Source organism: Anoplopoma fimbria, chromosome 18 (assembly GCF_027596085.1).
Source record: "Anoplopoma fimbria isolate UVic2021 breed Golden Eagle Sablefish chromosome 18, Afim_UVic_2022, whole genome shotgun sequence".
Taxonomy (NCBI): domain Eukaryota; kingdom Metazoa; phylum Chordata; class Actinopteri; order Perciformes; family Anoplopomatidae; genus Anoplopoma; species Anoplopoma fimbria.
In genome coordinates, this window is record NC_072466.1 from 13,681,855 (window position 1) to 13,699,175 (window position 17,321).

Sequence of the window (17,321 nt, forward strand, 5' to 3'; positions counted from 1 at the left end):
AGGACTTAAGGGCTGCAGGAAACAGACGAGGGGAGAGAGGGAGAGAGCACATGGCTGGAAGGAGTGCTGGAAGACACAGAGAGCACACGTGGACTGGAGGACTGCCTAAAGGAGAGGACAGAATCCAACGAGGAAGAACTAAAAGGAAGAAGGCCCGGTAGCCGGTGAAACCGAGGGCACTCTAAGTTGACTTTTATTTCTAACGTTATTCAGTTTAACAAACCCTTATCTCCACAGAGCTACCTAAGTTGTTAAATTATAAAAGAATAAAACTTCGCTTTTTCTGAGGACCTTTTGCTTTTTGCCTGTTTTTTGTTCACTCCCTTGCACCACCCCACCCCAGCCGCACTTTTGACCTCCCGTGACGTCACATTGTGGGTTTTGGTCTTAAATTTTGGACACTGAACCTTTCTCACTGCAATTCAGGATCACTGTGTTTGGCTGACAATCAAAGATTTTAGCATGTTACTCTCATAAATGTGATTGTTGGTTAGAGCCCAAAAGCGCACAGTATAATGAAGCTTTTAGGAGAGGACCCTCTATTACACAACTGTCAGGACACAGCATTGGAGAGGACTGAATTTTATAGTCATGGTGCTTATTTGATATGCAAAATGTCAGTTACCCTATGTGTAAATGGTAAAAGGATCATTTGTACTTGTCTACCGACCACTCGTAGCACTTCAATACTTTACTTGTATAGCGCTTTTCTAGTCTTCCGACCACTCAAAGCCCATTCACACTACATGTCATCATTCACCCATTCAAACCCATTCATACAGTGATGACACGGGCTACGATGCAAGGTGCCACCTGCCCACCAGGACTCAAACTAAACGTTTATACCCATTCATACAACACTGGCACAGCCTGCGGGAGCAATTTGGGGTTAAGTGTCTTCCCCAAGGACACATCGTCATGGACTAGCAGAGCCAATTATTGGTTAAGATTAAGCAAGTGTTTGCACTTTTACATATGCCAAACCCCTACTGAAACTCCTATATTCTTTAAGATGGTTGTAAGGAGTTTATATTATTACTGCCCATTTGTTAGAGTATAAATAGGGTGACAGAAATACTTGTGAATTAATTAATTACCAAAGTGCTATAATTTTAAATTTTAAATTAAGTTCCAACTCTTCTGTTATTGGATAGCACAGTTTAGAATATCAAGATGCAAGAAGGGATGGTCTAACATTACAAGTACATGTCACACACAGTAGTCTGCCAATAAAATATTGTTCCCTAGACTGTGTTTCTCCTGAAGGAGCTGCTCTTGTTGACTCCTTCGCACCACATTTGTGAAACTGTAATCCAGGGGATTCCCCAACATCTCAGCATTAGTGTTGCTGAAGCATCACACTGTCATTACGTCTAATGCAACATGAAGATATGTTTCAAACCCCCGCCCCTGCAAAACTCACTTCACCCTCTCCCACACACACAAACGAAACTTTCTTTTTTTTTAACCGTCTCTTGCGTCAAAGCCTTGAGAAGTCGACACTGACAAAAAAAAGAAAACTGTGATCAAAAGAAGTGAGCTTTTTTTTTTTTTTTTTTTTTTTTTTTTACAATTTGTCACATATGCGGTATTCCTGTGTCATAGCTGAGCAGAAAGTCTATATACCCTTTTGCTTAATTAGAGGTAACTGAACCTAATCAGCAGAGGAGCTCAAGGCTTCCTTCCTGGCTGTAGGTCCCAGGGAAATTGAGTGAAAACCAGCACCATAAAAGGAAAGCAAGCAAAATCCGTTATTTTTGGCAGATATCAGCACTCTGGAGTCCTGCAGTAGCTAAGCAGCCTTACACAGGGTAATCTTTTTTTTTATATCAGTCTCATGTTACTGTGTAACTAATGACCTATTTGCACAGGACCAATATAAATCTGTGACCTGAGGCATTTGTGACTTTAGAGTACATAGATTATTTGCTGTTCACATCTTACTTGTGAATCATATTCTTAGTAATGGGGGTCCTTACTATGCTATTTCTTTCTCCTCTTCTTCATTCTTATGTATACCATGTAAAATCAATTTTACATGGTATACATACGAACGAAGAAGGGCTTTGTATTTGAATTGTTAAGTGCACTTTTAAAGCACAACTTTAAATGTAGGATTTTATTAACAAATAGGTGACGGGTGGTTTAATATTGACCTCTTCAGGGTATCTGTGACTTTTCTTATTCCATACCTTATGTGAATGCCTGTGAGGGCTGCAACTAACAATTATTCAAAGATACTCACTCAGATTTACTTTCATACAACTCAAAGAAAAACAGCAAATCCAAACACTGGAGAAGCTGGAACCAGAACTTAAGCAAGATTACTTTCGTCAAATTACTTATTGATTAATCAACTAATCATTTCAGCGCTTAAGCTCTAACAGACGTTGAGGAATAATTCATCAGTTACATGAATACTATTTCCAAATGAAAATCATTTTAGATCTACTACTTACTTAACATGTCTGGAACAAGAAAAATATCTTTATTAAAATGGGTATGATCAAGCACTTAATATTTACAGCCTGGCCCATTTACCATAGTATTTCATTTGAGGGTGGTAAACGTTAACATGTAACGTGTAATTGTCTAATGCAGTAAGCCTCACAAGGGACCTCTCAGAGTCGTTAACAGCTGTCTGCTCCTTCAAGTGGAATAGACAACCCTGAAGATTTAAAGACACCATGCTGACAGTCATACAGGTGTTGCTGTAGTCAAAGGGAAAAAAAAAGTCCAGAGGGGATTCCCAGTATTTCAGTATATTTTCTCATCACAGTCAGGTTAAGACTTCAGCTATAAAATAAAAAAAAAGTTCACTTGATAACAAGAGGGATGGGAACTGGGGTTGGAAACTTGTAGTCATAATTAAAGTTCTTCTAAACCCTCATTAACCCTCATTAATTACTAAATAGGCTGTAATTAATCTGCAGTGCAAATTTTCTAGAAAACGTCTGAGGAGAATTGCACATCTTTGGGTTGCAGGTTGAGCATTTTCTTTTCTTTGGTTTCAGTTTTATGTTTAGGTTGGTTCCACACAGACATATAGACTGGTTTGTCAACTGAGTTGCCTCTTAATTACCGACTAATATAACACAATGATGATTCAAAGTCACATTTTGAGGGAGTGAATTAGTCTGAAAAGTGGAATATGCACCTAAAGTAGCATTAGCAACTGACTGAACTGACAAAAGATCAAAAATCAAATCACAGTACAGTTTGATCTACAAGTGACACTTTATCAAAAATCACTGAGCATCATCAATGGAGGTGAACTCAGTTACCTCTTTGAAATGTGCTCTGGACTGCAGCCTGTATTCGCATTTAGATCCCAGGTAAATTAAATCAATGCATGAGCTCTGCCTCATACAGAGAATACATATTTATACCTCAGCTTTTCTAAAGACGACACTGCCAATCAATAAATGAGATTCTCTACTGGCAGACTGTGCACAATGATGCTAAGGACTGCAGAAACTAACAGTAGCAGAGATTTTTGGCCTGCTGGATGTAAGGTAATGTAATCTAATGTAACCTTAAGGTTGATAAGGAAGTGTACTGTAAAAAATAAATAATTGCGAATAGGTCAAATTGCCTCAGTTGTGCCTATTTTCAGGATTGTCTCAGGGACAGCATCATCCAAGCCTGTCAAAGGGTGATTTTTTGTTTGTTTCAACATGTTTAAATATGGCATGTTTTACATGTAACTCAGATGACCTTTATTCTACATGGTTGTCCAGGTGTTGGCTTCCTCTCTTCATCTGTCAGGGCAATATAAACAGAACAAATGTGAGCTGTCTATTGAAGTGTTTGTGTGATTATGTCCGTGCACATGTGTGTTTGACTTCCTGTACATCAAGGTACGTCCACTTTGAAGGTCATAGCATGAGTAATGAATCCTGGGACCTGTTGGTCGCCAATTCAGATTCAGATTGTGCTTAACAATTTCTGTTCCGTGAAATCCTCATAACAATTGCTAGAATATCAATGAGTAGGAAATCAAACTGAAATATAAAACAAATAAATTTAAATTGGAAATTATGACATTTGTCCGAAATTATTTTATATCTAACTGGTTTAAGATGTAAATAAACTCAAATATAAATATTTTTGGTCATTCCATTCACAAGTTGAATGTCTTCTGTATTAGACTTTATTTAAATTGCATGAATGCACTAGTATTAGATCATTTTGAAGCTTTATAAGAGACATCAGACATCAATGATGCTGGCAGGGCTGGACTGCCGCGTTGCAAACAACATACACTTGCATTGACTCGTGTGCAAAAATTTGAATTTAGGAAAAAATCCATTTCCACTTCAACAACCGAGTCAATTCACATAGTATCTGGTGCAACAGACATGTGTCACACATCAATACATGACCTGCTTGAAAACTTTACCCAACATTGTAACCAAGGTTTGGAAACAAGACAACTCTTCTGACACAACTGACAACCAGAGTTATTCCTACAGTGACAAAAAAACTGTTGCCTAATGATATTCATCATCTCCCAAAAGCTGTGTCAAAATCTCATAGTTAGTTTTTACAGATGAAAAAAGGCCTGGCTTCTTGACAGATTTTTCTGTTTATTAGTTTGCATCATCCCTTATTAATGAAATGAAACAAAATTTTGTTATGTTAACAAATTTAAATTATTTTGCCATTCTGTTTGGCTTCACAAAGCAGCCTTCCCTTTGTCACTCAAGAGATAGGTGGTTGCCACAGCAACAAGCCTTTTTATCCTACCATCTCTTCTTATTTGTTAGACAAATGGCGTGACCGGGCCTGTGATATCAAGGACGTAATTTTGCGTAATTAAACTACAGTACAACATATCTAACACAATTAATCATGATTGCTGTTAGGGCACACATTATACATATTTTTTTATTTATAATACATGTGAATGAACACACTTCCAACAGAGTATTTCTATCCCGACAGGCCCCTTTATGTTTGCTTGTTTAGCCGCTGGAAATTATGGTGATATAGTAGCTGTAGATGCTTATTTTACTATCCTGAAATTCTGTAAACATGCTTTCCTTTTAGGAATTTATTTTGGATTTTAGCAACGCCCTTTAATGTTTTTAAAGTGGTTTTGTATGAGGTATTACAACAGTAGATGGGGGTCAGCAGGCCCCCAGTTTGGAGAAACAGACAGGAGAACCGGCATGGTAACTAAAGCCGTTGTGTCCATCTATGCATCTCAGCAAAATCACTATGCTCCACTGACAAAAACAGTAATTTTAACTTGCAGAACTTTGTTTGTGTTATTGTATGACTTTCGCAAATTTCTACTAACCCTTTAAAACACTAGTCATACATTAACACAAAAAAACTTAACAATTAAGGCATCGATAGACAAGAAACTCCTTTGTTCTGCAAGGTAAAATAACTGTTTTTGCCAAAGGAGTCCTGTAGCTTTGAAGCGATCGAAGATAATGACTTCCATTCCCCATCTTAGAGGGCTGTCTGCCAGCAAGGTAAAGTGGTGAAAATATTCTAAATATAGCACTTAAACTGATATGATTTTTTTTTCCTTATTTGACCTTTCCCTTTAACAAGCATTGCTGGATGGGGCAATCCTGCTCTTTAGGTTTGCTGCAAAGTATTATCCTCTTTATATAGCTTATTGTAAGTCTCCTCTCATGGCAGTTTCTCTGTGCCTCTGCTTGAGCAAAGTGCAGGATCTTTTAATCTGTCTTCAGCTCAGCAATCAGGAGGAGGGCCTGTCCTCTATATTTCATGTGCTTCGCATTTGGTAAGCCATCATTAAAGCTCAACTTTTCAAACTGGCTGTTTGAAAATCTGGTGCAGGCTGTACAGGTATTTGGGGAGGAGGAGTTGTTCCCCACTACACCCCACCCTACATCTTTTCTCTGTCTTTTGTCCTCACTCTCTCTCACTCTGCTGCAGTAGGCTCAAGACAGATGGAGCGGTACATGACAAAACAGCCTAATTAAGAGAGTGGTACACCTTTGAATTCCCACACTTGGAAACCCTCTCCAGAACCGTGACAGAACATGTTGGCAGCGAGGAAAGAAGAAAAACATTTTTCAATTTGCATGATCTGTCTTTGTCCTCGAAGTGCTAGGCTTTTACTGCTACCCGGAAGGCCTCGCAAAAGAGAATGTAACAAATAAGCTATCAAAATGTGCAGTTTCTATGGCACATCACCTGCAGTCAACAAAGAATGACAGTATAAATTCCTAATGATCTCCATGGCTGAATACATTCACAAGCTGAGGATCAAAAATGGCAAATTGTTAGACCTTCACACCAAGAGAGGTTGTAGTTTTTTCTTGACATGTAGATGAATATATACTGTTTAATCGTGGGCAGCTTGGTATAGCTAATTCTTAAAAATTATTGATTTGACACGTCCCATCTGGAGCGGTTCTGCTGTGGCTGGTTTGTATCACTCACACTTTAAACCAAATAACCTAATAATATCTCCAGTGTTCATTTTTAAGGGTTGGCTGTTTCTAGTTAGAAGAAAACACCAAATTCTAGTGTACACACGACATCTGATAATTACTCTCACAGCACTAATACCTTGGATGTTGTTTGGAAGCACTTCATCCAATGCTGCATGAAACTTACATTTAAATCCCCCCCCCCTGTGTATTATGCCCAGTACTGTGTGCATAAGCCACAAATGCATGTGTCCAAATATAATTAAGTCGTTTCATAGAAACAACTACTAAACAGCTGTTTTAAAATGAGGGTATATCTAAAATTACTTTAAAAGCCACTTTGCCAAAGACTATCTAGCAAGGGATAATGTAATAACTGTGGAATTATCATTTTTCAGGGAGGTTATTAGAATTCTGTTGACAATATTTGTTTCATTGTCGCTATGTGTCTCTGTACCTTCTGTGTGGGAAGACTGGATGACTTGCTTAAGTATGCTGAATGCTGTATATCAGTATCAGTGATGGTGTTGCTGTTAGAATACATGTGAAAGGGTTACAGAGGGTTACAGGCATTGTTTCACTTTTGTACTTGCATGCAAGACACTTAAAGAGAAGCTTTTTAGTAAATGTGTATGTAAGAGATACATTGCAAGAGCATTACTTTTCAATTGCTAATGAAGTCTGACAAATGATCAAGCAATCTAAATTAAACATTTGCTAAAAACTCGATGAGGATGAAGGCCGGCTTGTGCTTAAATATTACAGTTGGGGCAGATATCAGGACATTTTCTTAAGAAGCTTATTATTTATTCTGTTTCCTAATAATAAAGAAATCGCAGGGAATTTGAGATGATTTTTGGTTTTATGTGATTTTCTTTTCTTTTTGTACTTTTCTCTGTGCACAAAAATATGTTACTCCATCTTTAATGTAATAATCAGAGATCAATGGCATAATGCATAATCATGACAAGTACCTTGCAACAAGCAATGCTGTTTCTTAAGGTTGATGTTTAACGCATTTTGTCTGTCACACATCTAGCTGGACCGTTTGTGCTTTTCTGGCTGTTTTCTGTCAGTGTTGTTGTTGCCACAGTGTGACTTCCCTGCACTTGATAACCACATCTTAGCTATGCAGTGTCTCTAGCCACAACAGATGGTATAATTTTTTTAATGTCCTGAGGGCAAACACAGTTTCATGCATGCTGGGGAATATAGGTATTTACACACACGCTGAGAATGAAGAAATAATCCTTGTTTAGACCTGGCATTAATATGCGTCTTAGGTGATCCAAACACTAGTGGAAAGCTCTAAGTACCGGTGTGAAAGCACCCTTGACACAATTAGGATGATTTGAAATCCGAACAGCACTAAGACCACGTTCAGTTGTGGTCTAGCCGTAAATGGCCACATTATTTTAGCAGTGTGTACGCAAATATTTCCTGGGCCACATTTAAGTAACGCCAATTCAAGTCATGTGTTTGTATGTATGTGAGTACATAGTTGTATTGCTGATGAAGTGCATCAGAATGATAGAATAAAAAAAAAGAATATTTTTTTCCCAAGTGAGGAAACAATATTTTCGCAGTTTGCATAATTCAGTTGAAATTCATATAATTATATTTTTCAGTGGTTGAAGATCCAATCCTCACTGAAGCGTTTGTCATGCAAGAGAGTCGATAAAAACAAATGGAGTGGTCAAAGTTGTCATATTGACATCTCGTTCACTGAATAACATGCAAGAAAACATTCCACCTTAAAAGCTACCGGTAGCTACCAGTATCCTTTGTGGTGACACAAAGTATTTTTAAACAGAAAGGATGTTTCTGTTTATTGCATATGTAGCGAGGAAATGAGATACACAAGTGGTTACTCAAACAGATGCGGAGACGCATTCTAATGCCAGGTATAACTTGACGTACATAGGGCTGTCCACTTATGATCAGATCACCCAAGACACGTATCAATCCCAGGTTTGAACAGGGGTATAGAAGCAATCAATTTACGATATTAATAAGAAAATGCACAGATGCATTTGGCAGATTGAAAGTGATACCAGTACATTGCAAGTTACGGCTACTACAATTTCAATTTTAAACTAACCTAACACTACAGTTTATTAGTTTGAACAGCAAACCAGCACCTGCATCAGCAGTTATACTATCTGTTACGATTAATGGCAGCCATGGGTTAACACACATGACACAACATGTGTAGAATAAAGCAGGATTCTGCTGATGACTACATACTGTACATGAGCAGTTTCCATGGAAATGTGTCAACATTTGCTGCAAGACCTGAATGAGGACAGGCAAGATGCCAAACCTAAGCCTCCTACACCTGGATTTAAGATGTAACATCAGCAGTAATATATTTTGATATATAGCCGGAAACAACAGAAAGGCTAGGATTAGTACTTGATGATAAGGGACAGACTGAATGTGGAAGGGATTATACCATTTATGGTCATCTCACATTGCTGCCTTGATGTGTTACACTTCGTTAGATTTATACTGGAACTGATGGATTCAAAGGGAGACATTGCTGACCTAAGATCATTTGGTCACTATGACTTATTTCAGACCCTTTCGGATTACATGAACAACTAGAGAAGTGCACTCCGTGGAGTGCAGATCTCCACCAGGTGTGTCTGCGACCACTACTGCTGTAATGTTTGATTGAATGAATAAAAACCACAATTGACCCCCCCAGCCAAACACAATGTAGGACTCTGACAAGAGGAGACACTCTGTTGTAGTCAGCACTCGGTTCCGTTTTTCATTTGCTAAGTGAGAGTTATACATATAAACGTGCAATTGCATTCAATTAGGGCGGCTGTGGCGTAGTGGAGAGCAAGGTAGTTCTCCAATCAGAAGGGCGGTGGTTCGATACCCGGCTTCGGCAGTCGATGTGTCCCTGGGCAAGACACTTAACCCCAAGTTGCTCCTGAAGGCTTGTCATCGGTGTGGACTGGATGTTGCATGAATGTTAGTTAGAGTCTGATGGTGGCACCTTGCATGGTAGCCTGTCATCAGTGTGTGAATGGGTGAATGATATGTAATATACTACTGATTGTAAGTCGCTTTGGATAAAAGCGTCTGCTAAATGACTGTAATGTAATGTAATTGTTTTACATAGGTGTGCAAATTCAAGACAGGAACAATTCATAAACCGTGGCTGCAAGAAGAGTCCAAACTGAAGCAGTTGTTAATCACTTGGGGCGCCTAGCAGCCGGTTAAAAGTCAGCAGTCAGTGACGGTATAGAACAGTCAATACAATATGTTTTCAAAAAGTGTGAATCACTGCAACCACCAGAGGTCCTTGAGCAAACAGTCATAAAAGAGCTCAACCGATATTAAGCTGATGGGTCCAGCAGAGTAGCCGTAGTGAGACAGACAAAGAGGTGGACACACACCCACGCACACAAAATCATAAACTCCTGGTGGAGATAATAAGTATACAGATCTATAAAAGTGTAGAGAGATACACATAAACCCAGTGGGGATTGTATGTTACAGCTCTACTTTATATAGGACCTTATCTATTGTGTGGAAGGCTCTTCACAGTGAGCAGTGACGGACTATAAGCTCCCTATTTGGCGTTTTCTTCCAATGAAAGGCGTAGAGAAGAGACTGAGGCCGTGTCCTGGGTGTGTGGCATCACTACAACATCAGCCAGAGTCTGCCTGCTGAGGAGAGAGCAGCAGTAGTGGGAGGGAGTGGGCGGGTATATCAAAAGGTGAAATGCAGCCTCTGCTGCAAAGCTACATCCAATTGAATGTGATTTTGTCTCAGTTGCAAGATCTAACACTGTTTCCACTTATATAATGTTCACTGCTGTCTCTGTGTGTGAGAGCAAACACACATTACCATTTAAAACTGTCTCCCTTCTGTAGTATCTGCAGTACTGCTAGAGGGATAATATATACCTTTAATAACAATAAGGTGCTTCGGTTATTTCATGGCAGTAAATATTAATTTTGCTACTCGCTCTTACTATTTGTTGTTGAAAAACAGAAGGCAAAAGTGTAGCAGATAAAAGTACTTCCACACATCTGTCCAATTACATTGTTTACAGTACATGGTATAGTTTCTATCCAGGTACTGCAGCTAGGATATCCAGGTTTCTCAAAAGCAGGAAAAAGGTGCATACATGCGCAACCCATAACCATGATATTCCAAAAAAACTGATTATAACCAAGATACCCATGCAGAAGTTAACGCATTATCATTCCTTGAACTTCAGTTCCTTCTCACATCTACAATAAGCAACTAGCAATTAGTGGGCACAGAAAATTAAACTATTATTTAGTCAAAAAGAACAGTGTGCTCAATGCTTTATTTGTCTCTGTTTTGGTAGGTTATTCTAGCTATTGGAAGACATCTCAGGTATATAGGAATATTGTGTTACTTGGCTTATTAATGGCAACAGAGGGATGGACCAAATTACAGGCTATGAAAAGAACATGTACACAGCTAAACTTGAATAAGACCTTAAATGGAGTATGGCCAACAGCAGTGCTACTCTCTGCTTGTAAAGGTAGCCAACTATATTAATACTACACTGTATCTGTGTTTCACTTGTCTGTTGTTAAATTTACATTTTAGGTTAGTGTTTGCAGTTGAGATACACTAACCTCTTGGCCAGTTCCCAACCTAGGACAGTTTTGGATTTTGCATGTCAAACTTTTAAACATTAAATACAAAATGCTTGGTTCTACTATACAAGACTGTCCAAGGGGGGGTTGAGGTTGATCAAAGCTGGCAGTCCCTGCTCATGATAGTGACATCAGCTCTCTTCCTGTTTTGGCCCCCTAGTATCACTGTAAAGCTTGATAGATTTAGCATGACATGATTTATTTCCAAGTGGATGGCGGCTTATTTCTTCTCACCAAACAGCTGAGGTCAAGTCTTTGATTTAGAGGTCAGGGCTAGGGAACAATCTGGGACGAGTAATAACGATTTATTAAGAACGGATGTTTTCGCTCAACGGTGATCAATAAATTATCTCTCAAGGATGTTTTCAACAGTGTGATTCATATTCCACAGTTTGGCTGCCTGTTGCTCTGCTCTTCCCTGTGGCATTAGCTAGCCGTGCATTGGTGTGGAGGAGGAAGGCCTCATTTATTCCAAGTTATGCAACCATCTTGGGAAATGCTGGCCAGGCGCTGACTGTAGCAGAGCAGCGGCAGAGCTTTAACTCAGCAGCAAGCATCACACTGGTTTCCCAGAGAGCCCAGCAAGCAGCGAGGCTTTCCCCGCTCTCTTGTTTTCTCTAACCACCCCCCCCAATATGTGGCATCTTTGTTGAGGCAAAAAAATAAATAATTACATGCTGCATCCGAAGCACATTTAAGGAAGGGAGGAAACAACCTGTTGATCATGCACCACAATAGCTGTTGCATAAGCTGTGCCACAGGAAGCTCTCATCAATGTTTCATGGACTTGCGATGTCAGGTCTTAAAGTGCCAAGAGGGAGTATTTGCACTTAGAGATCTTATTGCTGTTTGAAAAATAAAGAAAAAATCAACTATGACACTTAACAGCATTTACTATGTTAGCTACAGCATTGATTGTCACCTTAATAAAAATAGTTTCTAAAATCTTTCACTTTTCCATAAAGTATATAAACTTAATCAGTTTGATTTATATTCATACCCGTGTAATCTTCTGAACCGTAAATGTTTCTCAAATGTTAAAAGGAAAAAAAGCTTTTCTCAAAAGCCTTTCAGGAGCTTAATTCTCTCCCCTCTGAAGTCCATCGGTCTCTCCCGCTCTACATGTCCTCTTTTTTTCCCTTCGCTTCTGGTTTAAGCTCTCCTCTCATACTGTAAGATTATTGTAGATTGATGCACATGTGCACAAAGATGTGCATTTTTTAAACCAATATTCATCAAAGCGCAGCTGCTCTTTGCCACAAATGGCCTGCTTTGCATCCACACATTCATACCTGGAAGTTGGAATGTTCTGTTGGACGCTGAGCAGTTCGGGGTTAAGTGGTTGTTCAAAGGCTACCACTCCTGCCACTTTACAGATAGAATCGTAACAGAATTTTTTCAAAACAAAAACAAAATAAAAGATGCTAAAAAAAAATAGAATACAGATTACGTCAAGAAGGGCGAATGTGCAGACTAGTCCAGTCCAGGTCCATTCATGGAGGTTTGCTTGCGAAACAGGTGGCAGGACTCTCTTAGTGGCTGAAACTGGTGCTATTGTAGAATCAGAAATAAGAGCTGTGTGGCCGAGTGGAAGTCTGTTCATATAACACAGCACTTGAAACACTCCATGGTTCACCTCAGGCGAGTGAGCTGGAGGCTAAAGGTACAACCATAGTTGCATCAGCTCCTCTTAGGGAGAGTGGGCGGGTTTGTCCAAGATAGAGCTGAGGAACTCATCCTCCCCTCTGCTTCTGCCTGCAGGGTATCCAGACTCAGCCCTGTGACACAGCTAGTATTTTTTTTTACCTGTTTGTTGAGCCTGCCGGCAGCCCCGTGCCTTGAAGTCACCTCCGCACACAGAGAACAGTTGACTGGCCAGTATGTGTTCGTAGAAGTTGCAGAACAGTCTGTTGCAAATATTGGATGACACAAACCTCTTCGGGCAGAAAGTCAGTGTATGCTTTTATTGTCATACTGGACCAAGTTGTTATACGATATGAACTCCCATAACTTGACTGCACCACCATCACATCCTCACAATAGATTCATGGTAGGTGCCACTGGCTTCCTGCTCTGGCAAGGACATCTGCCACAGGCTTCTTAATTTCACTGACATTCAATGTGAAGAGTAGAATCCAACATAGTTGATATGAATATTCAGTTTAAGAACAATGGTGAACATTTTGTTCTACAATGCAGAAGTTCAAAACTACAGAGCATTGGCAGCTCAACTCATTCCCCTAAGGAAAGGAGTAGGTCATGGAGGATAAAGTTATCCATAAATGTTGCCAGTCAAAATGTTCTCAGGTAAAACGCATCAATCAATTTTCCATTTCTTGACAACGCCTGAAAGAGATCTCGAAATGTTGCTATACATTTATTGGGAGCGATTAGTAGAGCAAATGGATCCTTTGTCGGGTTGTGCCTTTAGTTTGAGTTTTTTATTAAGTTCCTATAAAAAGATTTTGGATTATTATTCACCATCTGAAAACACAGGAACAAACTCAGTTGTTTGAAATTAGTGTTCATGAAATCTTTACAAAATTATTGTCAACTAATAATACCAAATATATGTGATACTAAAGATTCTAAATTTTATAAAATTTTATCAACAGTAATCCTGGATTGGCTGGATGTATCTGTGGACTGAAGGAGGGTTAATGCTATAATAATCTTAGATAATTACACTTACACGATAATTACAGCTATAATCTACATCTGCTTAATGATTAATTCATCAACTGAAAATGTTTTAGTGCCTTTCTTGGAAGTTTATTTTCTTCCTTCTGTCTCTTATTTATGTCAAATTGAAATTAAATGGTTGATGGCTAAAGAGACCAATTTGGGTTGAAAGATTAGTCTCTAAACAGCTGATTATGGGGTAATCAAACCACCTCAAGAGAGTTTATATTATCAGAATCATGGGGTGATTGTAAAGAGAAAATGAAGATCAGCTAACAGTGATACAGACACCACTATGTGGGAGCAAACAGATGTTCTCTGTCTTCTACTTCTTATTTCATAATATTCGCCTTGCTATGTAGTGGTATATGTTTGCTGAATTTGTTTCCCACCGGTATAAATAGGGGTTTGTCCCTATAACATGAGCATCTTTACAATATGGCGCAACCTTAAAGACGATGGTGTGGAAACGTTTCTGATGTTACTTTTATAAGACTGGCAAAGATAGATTAACAGGCATTGCTGCCGACTACTGAGCAGGCGTAGTACAAGAAGCATTGGTTAGAGCAAGTTATGTAGTACATTGTGCGAACCATATTAGAAGACACATAGTACAATAATGAGTATAACAATCGAGCAATTCCACTCACAGCGGGTGGACACAGGACTTTCACCAAGGAGACTGATATTCTTGTCCTGTGTGAAACCAAAATTCAACGGCAACTTCACACTCTTTCTTTCTTTCGACACAAAACTATTTCACTTTTTTTTCCAACCTCAACCAAGTAGTTTTGTTGCCTAAACCTAACCAATAGTTACTTTAACTTAAACTACGTGAAATTGTGCGTTTCTGCAAGCGTGATAAGAGGCTGATATGAAACATATTTTTTGATTCAAACATCATAATTCAACATATCCGGTTTGCTGAAACATAAAAAATCTTTGCCGACAGTGTTGAAAATTACACAGCTTGATCCAACCAGATAATGCTATATGCTAATCATAAAATGTTTTGGTTGGCCATTTTTAATGGGTTACTTCCTTATTGTATTACTAAAACTGTATTTGAACAATATGCAATATGCGATGGATGTTCAGCTGCTCTGTTAAATGCATCTTATGTTGTATGTTTCCACAGTCATACTGGCACATTGTCTGATGATGTATGTTGCAAGTACGTGTTTGGATTACATTGTACTGTATCTAACAGAACGGGGCATTCACACACAGACACGCACATTAACTATCTCTGTGTGCATTCATTACTATAGTTAGCTTTCATTTGACACATTTTGTTGCCTCAGCAGCCGGTAGATGTCATCTACTTAAATGCAGTGAATTTGAGAGAAAGTGAGAGGGGACTTCTGTGAGCAATGATGGTGAAAATGAGATAAAGAGACAAACACAGAAGGATGGTAGCATATGCATATTAAAGTTATTACTACAACACTACGTCTACTGCTTCCCATAGACTGTTTTAATATCAACCAAAATGTACAACCTCTTCTGTAACAGAGGCAGAAAAGAAATGTAAAAATGATTCACATATGTGGCTGATTACACCCTCTAGTGAATAATAGTGGGTTTTAATGTCTTCTAATGTAGTTAAACCAAAATACGCAGCAAGGCAAGGACATAAATCAAATGAAAACGATAATTACTAATAATCTACTCAGTAGTGTTGTAAAAACCTGAAGCTCAACAAATCCCACTGATGGTGGATTTTAATGGTTAATGAAGTGTTTCCCAACTTGTATTCATTTCAAAGGGATGTAATGTAGGTTTGGGTATCCCTGGGTGTAGACATTTAAATTGTAAAAGCCAATATTATAGGATATTTTTAAAGTGATAATCAAATGTGCAGCTAAGTAATTTTCTCCAAGCCAGTGCGTGAATTCATTATGTATTTGAACTATTGATGCACCAAACATAGCAGCACATGTAAATGAAATAGTGTCTGTATCATATTACATACTGTAAGTCTTTTCTCCCCTTTTTTTGAGACCAGGATCCACCCCAAACAACCTTGAAAAATCCTATAACAGTTCCTTGGATTTTCAGCAGTGGTTGCCATGACAACTGTGCATTTTATTTCTGGCTCCCTTGAAATGGTGTGTGAGATCAGAGATCCCAAATGTTATGTAAGACGATGTGCACTGTAGCAGACCGGGGTTTCCTGCTGCAGAGAACTTGAAGTAATTAATTACAGGGGAATGGCAGACTCTTAATGCACTTCAACATTGTCCCCCTTTTTACCTTACGGTTTTTATTACATCCTGGTAAAATGTAAGCTGTAATTGATATGCAGGAAGCTAGGCATGATGACAGATGATTTTAATAAAGCTGTTAATTTTATTGAAAAGTTTTGTGTTGGAGGTCTCCTTGTACCTGGATACAGATGAACAGAAATTATGTTTAAGATTTGTGCATCAGTCAGAGAGGAAGGAAATGGAGAATAATAATAAACACTGGAAGACCCTTTGACGATGGTACGTTTAAAATAAACAAAAGCTTGGGAATAATGAATTACTTCAATGGGATTACAGGACAAACTGGGGGTATAATATTATGGTGAGAGCCTTGATAAAAATGCAGGTATTTATCATGAACTATTTTCTCTGTTTTAATGTTCAGTTCAATAAATGTTGGATATAATAAACTATAAGCTTACTCTGCAAATATTGATTCGATGTTATTAAGATATTATAGGAAAACGTATAAGTGGTTGATGAGCATTTCTCTTTAAGCGCCTTACAGAGATACAAACAAAAGGATGCAGGACGTTATGCTGCACTTTTTAACCCTTCATATAAAAAAGCTACTTTATTCTCTAATTGCAAAGTGTCTTTAGTAGTAAAAATGTGTTGCTCTTTGTGATCACTGCCCAGAGATGTGCCCAGCTCCTCTCATTATAATGAGGCATACAGCTAATAACAACTGGTTCACCACCCCAGAGAGAATAATAACTTAATCACAGATTCCAGAGGAGAGTCAGTTCCCCACTGCTTACACGATTGCTGTGGGATAGGTTTAGGAACCCGGGGCCAGATGTATAAAGCAATATGCATACACAAAAAACATACTTAACCATTACAAGTGCGCAAACTATCAATATATCAATATGCTAATATCAATACCATTTATCGTTCATGCACATCATCCGTGTCTCACTAATAATATTATCTACATTATATAGTTGTTGTCTTTCTGTAGTTTTCCCCTGTGTAGTATTCTCTTAATTGTCCCAGATAGAAATCAAACTCTTCTTGAGACATGAAGGAAAACAATAGAATCAGTTGTGAAAAAATATTGCAATATTCAATTCATCATAGCTTGAAGGAGATAATCAGTAATCTATGACAAATGATTCATTAGAAGTAAATTCCTTTTCATTGAGATTTAAAAGCTCCCGGCAGTTTTGAGTGCAGAAGTGGAATTATATCTTTTCTGATAAAATGATATTTGACAAAGTGTGTAAACCCTTTGCGTTTAGGAGAAGAGAACTGATTTCTACCTGACTTAAAAGAGAAATACATCTCTTGAGATATACTGTATATCTGTGCCT

At 38.4% G+C, this 17,321-nt stretch overlaps 1 protein-coding gene across 1 annotated transcript in view; it reads left to right on the forward strand.

Annotated features, from left to right (window-relative positions):
• LOC129106954 (disks large-associated protein 2-like) overlaps positions 1 to 17,321 on the forward strand; it is an 82,893-nt gene that overhangs the window by 27,002 nt on the left and 38,570 nt on the right. The window lies entirely within an intron of this gene.